At 44.3% G+C, this 11,111-nt stretch overlaps 1 protein-coding gene across 3 annotated transcripts in view; it reads right to left on the bottom strand.

The window, feature by feature from the left end:
• Col8a1 (collagen, type VIII, alpha 1) overlaps positions 1 to 11,111 on the bottom strand; it is a 148,245-nt gene extending 137,134 nt beyond the window's left edge. For all 3 annotated transcript variants that reach the window (XM_005386285.2, XM_005386287.2, XM_005386286.2), the window contains exon 1: positions 10,724 to 11,111. The gene's annotated coding sequence lies outside the window, so the exon portion shown is untranslated. The remainder of the gene's footprint in view (positions 1 to 10,723) is intronic.

Here is an 11,111-nt window from a genome sequence, read left to right as displayed (position 1 = left end):
GAGAGAGAGAGAGAGAGAGAGAGAGAGAGAGAGAGAGAGAGACAGAAAGAGAGGGGGGAAGGAGGGAGGGAGAATGCATGAATGTGTACATTTATGTTATGGGGTGGAGAAGAAGGGGAAGTGTGGAGGCTCAGCTTTTGGTCTCTCAGAAAGAACATAGGAAAGCCAGGGATCCATACCTGATCATTTCATGAAGCTTACAGAATCAGAGCATTATTGATTCTATTTAGAACTTTTTTTCTGGGTGTTTATTTTGATTAAGGAACTTTGCCAAGTAAGAAGTAGTTTCCACCAAGTCTGGAAATACTTTGATTACATTAAAGTTGCAAGAAAGGACTTGGATTAGATTGTGAGCTCTTAGAACAATTTGTGAAGGCAGAGAAAAGCATAGTTAGAACATTACCTTTCACCACTCATCTCACACTATTTCCTCATTCTTCTTTTTCTTCTTTTTTTCACATTTATTATGCTCTTATCATGTGCCAAGATTGAAGGTGTAGAAGTAAACAAAACATGAATCCTTCTGTAAGGATCTAGATACATAAATAGATGAAAATGCTCATGAGAAAGCTGCGGACGGAGTACTGGGAGCACGGAGGCGGTACACAAGGGCAGACGGGGAAGGCTGGCTGAAGGCACGTCTTCAAGGAGGAGAAGGGATAGCCTGAATTTTGGAAGGACACAAATTAATCCAATAGATTAAGTAGGGGAATATTACACTCAGAAAGGGAGGATCAAGCACAAAAGCGAAAACAAAATAAAGGTATGGCCGAAGGCGACCACAGCACAAGAGCTTTGCTTTCCTCCTCCATTTCTCGCACAGCATAAAGGAAGGGCTTGGGCTGCACGTATGGCTGCATACACTGACCACAGGCTAAGCAGATGGAGACGTTTGTCTAGGTCACTCACATGGCTTGGGAGAATCATTTACGTCGTCATGTCTTTCCCCATCTGGCTACGGACTCTAGTGAAAGTAACCCGAGAGAGAAGGATCCAGGGAGTCAGAGTCAAGTTTGTCAGTCTCTCATGCAATCGTGGAAATTTCTACTGCTTTAAGAATAACACCGTACTGTCACTCTCTTTACCAGATTCATGACAAGCAGCTTGTGGCCACGTGGAGTTCATGGAGAAAACAGTGCTTCAAAATTACCCTAGGGGGAAACAATAGCTTTTTTTTCCCTTTACACTTTCTCGTCTGAAGTGATGTGTTTTAGTCGCTTTTCTCATTGCTGAGACAAAATACCCAAGGTGCAAAGTTCAGAGAGGGAAGGCTCACTTTACAATCAGTAGAGGTTTCAGTCCGTCACTGGCTGGCTCTAACAGCCTGGCCTGCCAGAGGGACAACTGGGCATGGTGGCGGAAGACACCAAAACCAACAATAGGGGAGGGGAGAGCAAACCTCTTTCCCTCCTTTACGTTGTAGGAGGCTACCTGCCCTAGGCCATGAATCATTCACGAACTCTAGACTCAGCCCCTCCAAAAAGCCCATGCTCCATGACCGCATGAGGCTATGGGGGACGTCCAGGCACAAACCATAACATGATGCCATGCTTTCAGGAAAGAAAGCAAAAGAAATTAAAACCATAGTATTAAACTGGAAATGGGGTCAGTGAGCAGTGTCTAGGAATACAGCCACTGACATTCCCTCACTTCATGAGTCAGTGGCATCGTCCCAGGCAGTGGAAGTTTCCCCCTTTTATGATGGGAGAGGACATCACGAGAGGGTCACAGGGAAGGAGGAAGACTGGGCCTGGAGTGCAGCCTGGGTGGACAGAGTGGCTCTGGAGCTTCCTAGCGGTGCAGATCTAGGCAAGTTGCTTGACCCAAAGAGACTCAGTTTTTGTCAGGGTTAAACTGGAAACAGTTAACAGTAACTGTTTTCTCACTATAAACGATGAATTTGAGTTTCTTTGCTCTCTCTTGGCTGACTATAAACCACTTATTTCTTAAGGAGAGAGTGCTGAATTCTGTCACTTTTAAAATACTGGCTTCTACTGCACTAACTTGGTGAATGGGAAAGAAAATTCCCAAAGGAAGGCCCTGAAAGATATAGTGAATTTATGGGCCGGCAGTTCTGAGTCTCACAGATAAGATCAGTAATTCCAGATGTAAAGTTATAGCTGAATAGCAGTATGCTTCTGTTACAGAAACCAGCTCCCTTGATAGTGAGAATGCAAATGTCTAAAGAAAATCTCTGGCTAGTGATTCTGGTTAATTTATGACAGTAAAGCAAAGCAGAATCGTCAGCTCAGAAACTGATGAGATAGTCCACAGCATTAGCTAAGCTTCTTGTTTATTGAATTTATTGCTCATTGTTGCCCAGTTCTGTATTTATAACAAGACACTCAGAAAATGAGAGAGAGGAAAGGGAGAGACAATTTCAGTCTGTCTAATGTTCAGAAGATTTTGGGAGGAGGGTTAGGAATGGAGGTTGGAAGTGAGAAAGAGAGGAGCGGGGAGAAAGGAGACTTCTGACGTTCTATTATCACTACTATACAGGGCAAGCCGTCACTGGATTTGTCTCTCATTTTGCGGTTGGTGTCTGTTGTTGTTGCTGCTGTTATTTTGTGGTATGTCAAAGCACATGTCCTGTACCGACACTGAGTATGCATTACATAACAAGCGCAACGCTGTATCATATCCTCAGAAATTCTGAGTAAGGAAGTAGGATGTGATTCCCAGATTGTTCTCCAGCTGTTCTATACACTTGCAGTTCCACCAGATATTAATATAAACACATGACGATTCCAGGTAATAGTGTTTTGAGATGCAAAATGTTGAAGGAAGAGGATGCAGAGATTTTACACAATCCATTAGCAGCAATTAAAAAGTCATATTTCTCGAATTGAAGTAGAATTTCTAGATCAAAAAAATCTTTTGAGTGTGAGAAATTTTTCTTTGGCTGGTGTCAAAATACCGATTGGTAAACCTACAGTCCTTTTGAAATTCTTTAAACCATAATTTAACTCTTGATTCTTTTTCTCTTTCCTCATATTCTTGACCTTGTGTGCCCTTTTAAGACATGTGGGATTATCCTCTGTATTCTAAGAAACAAGAGTGTTCTTGCTCCATCTTGGACGTTTATGTGCCTACTTAAAATTCTATCCCGTTTGACTAGGTCTGCATAAGTACTATAAGGCATTCCCAGGTGTTGTGTGTATAATCCATTTACCATACCGAACAAATAACTAACACTGAATGCTTAAATATCATTCTGTAAAGCACCTGGCAAGGCTCCACATGTCTCTAAATGATATAAAGTGGTTATCTGAAAATTGGTTTTCTTTTTTAAGATAAATAATCACAGAGATGATTAGTAACCTGCCCGAGGACCCATAGATATTCAAGGTGTTTTTGAAATTAAAATGCTGAAGATTTCTGGAATGATGAATTCCTGAGCCTCATGCATACCAGCTCCATAGCTTCATCATCAGATATAGCCTTTGAGAGCGGACGGCTGCAAATGTCAAAATTTTCACAAAGTACACAGTTTTTCTCTGGTGTGCCAAGGATTTTTTTTATGATCCTAATTGATCTCTATCCCCCAAAGGGTTCTGAATTACGCAAGTGTCTCAAGTCTTAACAAGTCATCCGCACACAGCTGTGCAATGGAAATGTTCAACAGAAAGGTATTCACGTCGGTCTAGGCAAGGCTCTGGCGTTTCCCTGGAGTGACCTAGATCTAGAAGAGCAGGTTCTGGGCCATCTTGGTTGAGAAACTTGTCTGGCCCATTTCCAATGTCTCCACTGCCCCAGCTCTTTTCCTCCTATCCTGCCTACAGAGAGGGTCTAGTCACGGCAGACCTTCTGCCTCTCTCTGCTTGTGTCTCACTGACCCTCAGCTGCCAGAGCTTGTTTATTACTGAAGTGAGCATTTAGATTTGGTCTTGGCTGGTGGTGGCCTTGAAAAGAACATTTTCTAAGATTGCTTTGGTTTTCTTTCAAATAAACTTTTACAAGCCCAGACATTTCTGGCATTGCAGAAATGTGGATGATTTATTCTTGGAGGCTTAAATTAGGATTTTCTTTAAAAAAGAAAACTAACAATGTGAGATGCACTGTAGCCACAGGTTACAATAGGTCCTTATTGTGCATTTCATCAGAAAAATTCAAACCTCAGAGTCCCCCCGTCTGGCAGCAGGTCCCATTTTTATTCCGGAACACTCCACCCCTGGGCTCCCTCCACTGGTGCACACGCTCCGCCCCGTTCATTTGAGCATCTGCGGATTGGCATAAACCGGGAGCTGGAAGGGAGATTAGACTGTCATTTTTAAAGCAGGAATTGTGGATCCAAGAGCATTTTTGCTGCCGATCCCTTTCTTCTCTCATTCTTCCAACTTCAACAGTCTTGGCTACCTAATCACAAATTCTTAGCTCCACCTAGTGTCTACCTTCATGTACTTCTTGGCCTTATTTTGTGTCTGTCTTTTAAGAGGAGGCAGCTTGCCTGGGTTGACTGCATGGATGAACGCCATGACTGCTGAACTGAGTGGGCATTTACTATGTAGAAACCTTTAAATTCATCCTTTCCAATCTATGAACCAGGTCTAGATGTGTCGCTAAGCCTGTGCACAGTATGATATCTGGAGCCTATTTTAAATGGGACAAGGCTGGCAAAGTGAGTCCCATCTGCCCATTCACATGCTCTTCAGCCAGTTCTTAAAAGTCTGATTGAACCAGAGCCAGCTGTGGCTTCATTCCTCTGCTGCCACGTGGCGAAAGTCCTCAACTTGAGTTGCCCTAGTGCGTGAAGTCTACGTGATGGAAGCCACTAGCCCAAACTGTCAGAAAAATAGCGGTTGTATCTGCTAACTGGAGGGACAGGAGACACTCCCAACAGGCTGGATACATACTGTCTACAGAAGACAACAACTGGCCCCACCCCCAGGCCTATTCAGTTAGGGGTGGAAAAGTAGCACAGGAAGTGATAGTCCTTAGTCTCAGCACATCAGATGATTCAACGCATAAGTGTCCTGCGATGTAAACCCATCAGTGGAAGCTCAAGAGAGGCAGGCCTCAAAAAAGACTTAGAATGTTTTCACAGTGATGCTTAGACTTAACCAGAGACGATGTAAATTTTAACATACAATAAATCAACTTGAGAAACAGAACTACTGTTTTCAAGCACTCTTTAGAGGAAAGTGAAGAAGCATCTGGGGTAACATCTGTCCACTCATTCAGGGTAAATTGTTTCCAGAGATGATACAGGAATACTCTTTTCTACCGTCATCACTATAGACTGGAGCAACTTTATGTGTTCACATAATTGTGCTGTTATCTCAGCAGAGCACATTTTGATGTCCTGACATCCATAAAGTTATGATACTGGGTCACAGCCAAGTCTAAAATGAGGTCAAGTGAGGTTCTATTCCCAGTTGAAATCTAGTAAAGAGTAAATAGAATCGTTTCAATAGATGTAATGCTTATAAATCTTTCACCAGTGTGGTCCAGCTCTCAAACGGTGCTTTTCTTCAAGGATGCCGACACATCTCCCACACAGAAGGCCTGACTTCAGACAGTCGTAAAATATTCCTTTTCCAGCCCTTCAGATTTCCCTGCAGCCTCTCTCCCTGCTGCCTGAGAGACGCGGGCTCCCAAAGCTCCACCCTCCCGTTTCTAGACTCTAGCTCCTTGATCGTCCCTGCCCTTCGTCACAACACCTCACGCCTGCATCCTGCAGTGTGTTTAATGTTTTCTGTGATTTCCCATGACGTGTATTGGCCTTTTCTTTTTAAAAAGACTTGGGAAGGTCCAAGGTGATCGAATGGGCAACATATGGTCTGCCAGGTGGGACAAAAGGAAGATGACACTGTGGATCTTCACATGTTAATATATTTGTCCTGTCACATAAACGTTGGAACTAAATCCTAAGTGTATTGTAAGAAGAGTACAATTTATATATGTCAGATAAAGGTGGCAAACACTGCTAAGACTGTGTGGGAAGGAAAGTGGCCTCGCCATTGGGGAGGCGAAGTACACTCTCCTGCATTTCCTACAGCAAGAGGAAATCTTAAACGTGGTACAGCTGAGCTCTGAACCTCTTTGAGTCCCATTCTGGAATGGGAAAAACACACAAGGTCCCGGTAATAGTAATGTTCACTGACTTTACTCTTCAGAAGGGTTTGCGTTACTGCTTCCTAGACATTCTACAGTACAGGTACAGCTGCAGTTCAAGCCTTACCCAGCCAGGGTTTTTGAGAACCCTCTGTGTTCAGTTCATATAGAATGCTCAGCCTAGTCACAGACACCTTAGATTTACATTGTGTGAGGACACACATCACGCTTATCTAAGACGCCTCTGGCCCTCATTGTATGATGCGTATTTGCTGACCCTGGAAAAGATGTCAGCCCGTCTGACCTTTTCTGTCTGTAAAATGAACTTTTGTGCAAATCAGCTTCAAAGTACCTTTCAGCATTTATATTTTGGATTCTCTAAATCCTTTTAATCTTCAAGAAGTTAGAACAGGTATTGGGTCAATGAAAGCGCTTAGAAACCTCATCTCAGAGAATTTACCAGAAGCAAGGAGCAATTGTAAATGACCTTCCTTCTAAGCATATGAATTAAGGGTTAGAACAAATGTGAAAGGCTTTTATTTGATCAAGTGAAAATTTATAACCTTTGAAGAGAAGTATGGAGAGATCTTGGGTAATGAGAAAGCCCCAGGTATGAGTGACCCTCCAAAACCCTGGTCTGTAAGAACTGAAGAGGTTTCTTCTACCGGAAAGACAAAGGCAGCGGCACAGAGGCACCGACTGCATCTGCACATCCTGAACTGGCTGTGCTGAAGAAGGGTGGGGTTTTGTTTCCCAGGAAGGACAGTGGGAGTGAGCCCCAGGTAAGAAAGGACAGGGAAGATGAATCATTAGATATGTTTTAATACTTCACCTAAGCTGCTTCTGCTCTTCAATTGCACATTGAGAAATCAGTTTTTTATTATTTTAGGTGATTATGATTAGCTTTGAGAAACATTCTTGTTTGACTGACTCCTGTTTGATTAAATGCAGTTGTAGTGCTGTCACGAATTTGAGCGCACAGGGCCCCAGAAGGCACACATTCCAGGCTTGTGTGACTCCCTTCCTGCAATTTGCTTGAGCAAAAACTGCAAAGATCCCCACCCGCTTCCCCAAGCAGCGGTCCCTGAAGCCCTCACGGGCGGGTCTCTGACTGTGGGCCTCTCTGCTGGGGGTGAACTTTTGTTCCCACCCTTCACTCCCTGTCTCTGTAGACAGAGGCTGCCGCTGTGATTTAGTGCTTACAGGGCATAAGCTGCTGTTCATGCTTCCCAGGTCACCAGAGGTTCTCTTTCATTATACTCTTAGCATGCAGTAATGACTTGTGGACAAGTCCTTGACAGAACTTTTTTTGTTTTTTTAATTCCTAGGTGCTTGGGAGTGAGAGGTCCTTTCTACACAAGGCTAAAGAGAAAGATTCTCCAAATTCCAATGGGATTCCTTGTGCATTTACCCTTTTCCTTTCCTCTCCTTTTAGTATAGTTAGAACAATCTCTCTCTCTCTCTCTGTGTGTCTCTCTCTCTCTCTCCAAAATTGCTTTGAAGTCTCAGAACCTGCACCGTCCTTCTGTTATGTGTATGTACGCATATGGGGCCTGGCTGCAGAGTGGGAGGTCAGGTGTGCAGCACACCTGTTTCTCAGGAGGGTCCTCAGACTGGGAATCACGGTCGTGACTTATCAGCTCTGCTGGTTGCCTACCAACACAGGTGTCTATGCAGAAGGAAAAGCGAGTTGCTGCTTCTCACTTGCAAATAATCGCCCCACACTTTGCCCTTCAGGAGAGTTAGGGCTGATTATGCTGATGTGACTTGCCCATCACATAAAAATATGTTTTGAGGGTTTTATATCCAGGTTTTTTTATATACAGCTTTTAGAATTAGAACTGGGAAGTCCTGTGTTTTTAAATGTGAAGCGGATCTGAAACCATCTTGGTCTTTAAGACTAACCTGTCCCCTTTGGTTAGAGGAGGATTAAGGAGAAAGCTATGATAGAGATGGACCTTAAGTTACTAGTGATAGTCTCTTATTTATTTGAAAATAAATGAAATAAAATAAATGAAACAAAAAAGAAATGAAGAACCAAGCGCAGACATGGAGGTTTGCTACTCTCCAGCCTCTCAGACTCCACATAACTGAGGGCCACGAGAGGCTGTTTTACAACAGAGATCCTGACCTTTCTTTTCCGGAACATTTTTGCATTCCCCAGCTTCCTTCTCAGTTCTTTATTCACTCATTCCTGTTCTCTTGTCTTTGATTATTTTAAGTGGAAATCAAATAACGTATGCTTTATGATCACAGAGAAATATCATTTTATAGTCTTAACAATAGCAGAACATCTAAAATGTGTCTTTTCCTAAACAGAGTAGGCATCACAGTCAGTGGGGTACCTCTCTGCATCTCTACTCAAAGTGGCCACTCACCTTCTCTGTTCTGAAAAAGGTAAAGGAATCCTTCAAAGCCTGCTGCAGCGATTTTGGATAGGTATGACCACGAATCTGAGCCAGAGTCAGCTATATGACGGCAGGAAGGCAAGATGCACGCTACGTTCTGCAATCTGTATATCAGGGACAACACTGGAGGCAACTGCATGAAACTTCACCTCTGATTTTCTAAAAGCTTAAAAGGGAAAATGCTGTCTTGCCTCACCCGAGCTCTGTGGGAAGAATCGCATAGGCCTGGCTCCTGGGGGAGAGTCAGAGCATGAGCAGTCACAGCTGAGCTCACCTAGGTGTTTGGGGGTTAAGTCTGACGGCACATACAGAGGGCAGTTTCTGTCCAGTGGTTCATAGCTCACCATTCATAACTGCCAGTCACAGCAGAGATAACCCTCAGGGAACATTGCTCATGCCCCTAACTTTAGGAATAATGGGGATATATATATATATACACACACACACACACACACCCGAAAAGATAGCAAAGCTAAAAGGCTAACTTCTTGCAAGGCTGCCCATGAACGAGGCAGGGTATTTGCGTCCTTGTGACCCTGGGCAGGGGTCAGTCACTACCGTAAAGGGAGGACTAAGGCAGACACACCACACACGTGGTTCGGCCTTGTCCCACACCTGTGCTCTTGTACGGCGGATTAGCCGCTTGCATCCGATGTAGAGCAAGCAGTATGCACTGTGGCTGAGTATAAAAGGCATGTTAATAGGCTCAGGTCACATGTTGTCTTGGCCAACAGCAATTTTATATCATTTTCTTAAAGGAAACCACACTCTGCAATAATTTTTCCTATGAAGAAAAATTCAAGGAGACAGAAAGGTTTATGTAGAATTTGTTCGTTTGAATGATAGCATTGAGTTCTTTCCATCCCAAGTTGTCCCAAGACAACTTTAAGATGTCTTTGTTATTTCTTTTGATTAGGTGAAAGATAAGGAGAAATAGTCTGAAAGACCCTCAGTTAAATTTCTGATGACTCTAGTTCCTTCAATAACAGAAATTTTTACAGGTTTGTTGTTTTTCTTTTTTCTTATGAAAGAATGTAAGCCAGTAAACAAAAAAAGACCAAGTCAACTGTCTCTCTTACTTTAAGAACCTTAAGGGCTAAAATAGTGGTTTGGTTTCCTGATTGGCAGCCTCAGCTTGCCCGCTTTAAGCTGGCTTGTGCAATTCCTTAGAGGAAACATTTGAGGAGATTTTTTTTCCTCCCACATGACAAGAGTTTTGTCCCACACAACCCACAGGTCTTCACGGTGAACTTCGTGGACCAGGAGTCTGGTCTGACAGAAGGAGCTGTGCAGTATGTTTTTCCTCTCACAGGTGCACAACACTCTACCTCAGAGGAGAACAGATCGACTCTCTTCCAAGAGGGTAGTTGAAAATCAGGCAGGTCTGTGAGAAGCAGCTGCCAATCACAATTTCATTTACTAGATGAGGTAAGAGGGGATGGAAGGGAGCATTCAAACTTCCAGAGCCCTTCTAGCTGATCTTGCTTTATAACAGACTGGTATTCACAGGAGTATTGTATAATCTGAGCTATATTTTTCTCTTACTGTGAAACATATTGAAATGCTTTATGTTTAAGTGTGTGTATAGAAATTCATGAAGTTCTTTTATACACTGAGTTCCAACACAATTCTCATTTTTAGGACACGGTGAAAAGGTAGCTTTTCGAGGGCTTGTCCTGCCTCGGCTTGTAAATTTGGACCAGTTCTTTCCTATTGACCAGCCACCTGACTATTGCCCCCGTGGAAAGGGTGCCCATTCACATCATTTTTTCCAAGCACTTAAACCTGGAAAGATATTTTTTAAAGGACTCACAGAAGCTGTCTTGGGGGTTTGGAAAACACCGCAAAATTGTTAGCAGACCTTTTGACTGTGCTATTTTTAGCAATCCAATTGTGTTGTTTTGAAGTATATTTTTCACAATGGGACAAAGTTTTCCTTACTCCTGCTGATACGTGAACTATGTACAATGAAAAACTTCATTAAAACACCTCAGATACATTTTAACCCCGGCAACAGTGACAACGGGGGAAACAGTGATCTTAGAAGAGAAAGGTTTTTGTAATATTTCATGCTTCTGTTTCTGCAGAGAAGCAGTTTTTATTTCACTGTTTAAACAGAAGTTTGTTCTCATGCCGGTTGCTAGTTAAGTAACTAGCAGCTGACCGGGCATCCGTAAGAACCGACTGTGACCGACCCGTCCAGCTGCGACTCCCGCCCCGCAGCCCCCGGCAGACCAGCTGCCTGCGGAAGGGGATCTTACCTTGGGCTCCCGGGGTCAAGGAGACAGGCTCGCGGGCTCCCGCGGAGAGGACCGGGGAAGCGCTCTGATCCGCCGCGGGTAACATGCGCTTGTCTTTTATGGGCAGGTGGGAGGAGCTGCTCCTCATGGTAGGTGGGCAGGGAAGGCGCGGAGGCTGCGGCCCCGGGAGGAGCCGGCCGCTTCTCTGGGGAGGGGCGGAGGGCGCAGAGCCGGGACCTGCCGAGGGAGGAGAGGCCGGGCTGTGCGCGCCCGGGCGGCTGACAGCGGAGGGAGACGCGCTGGGAGAGACCCAGGGAGCGGAGGGAGGCGAGAGGGAAGAGGGAGAGGAGGGCCGAAGGAGGAGGCGAGAGGAGAGGACGGCGAGCAGCAGGCAGGCGGGCAGGCAGGC

Source organism: Chinchilla lanigera, unplaced genomic scaffold (assembly GCF_000276665.1).
Source record: "Chinchilla lanigera isolate Chin_1 unplaced genomic scaffold, ChiLan1.0 scaffold00026, whole genome shotgun sequence".
NCBI classification, from domain to species: Eukaryota; Metazoa; Chordata; class Mammalia; order Rodentia; family Chinchillidae; genus Chinchilla; species Chinchilla lanigera.
The sequence above is the reverse complement of the archived record's forward strand: the minus strand, read 5'-3'. Positions and strand labels throughout refer to the sequence as shown.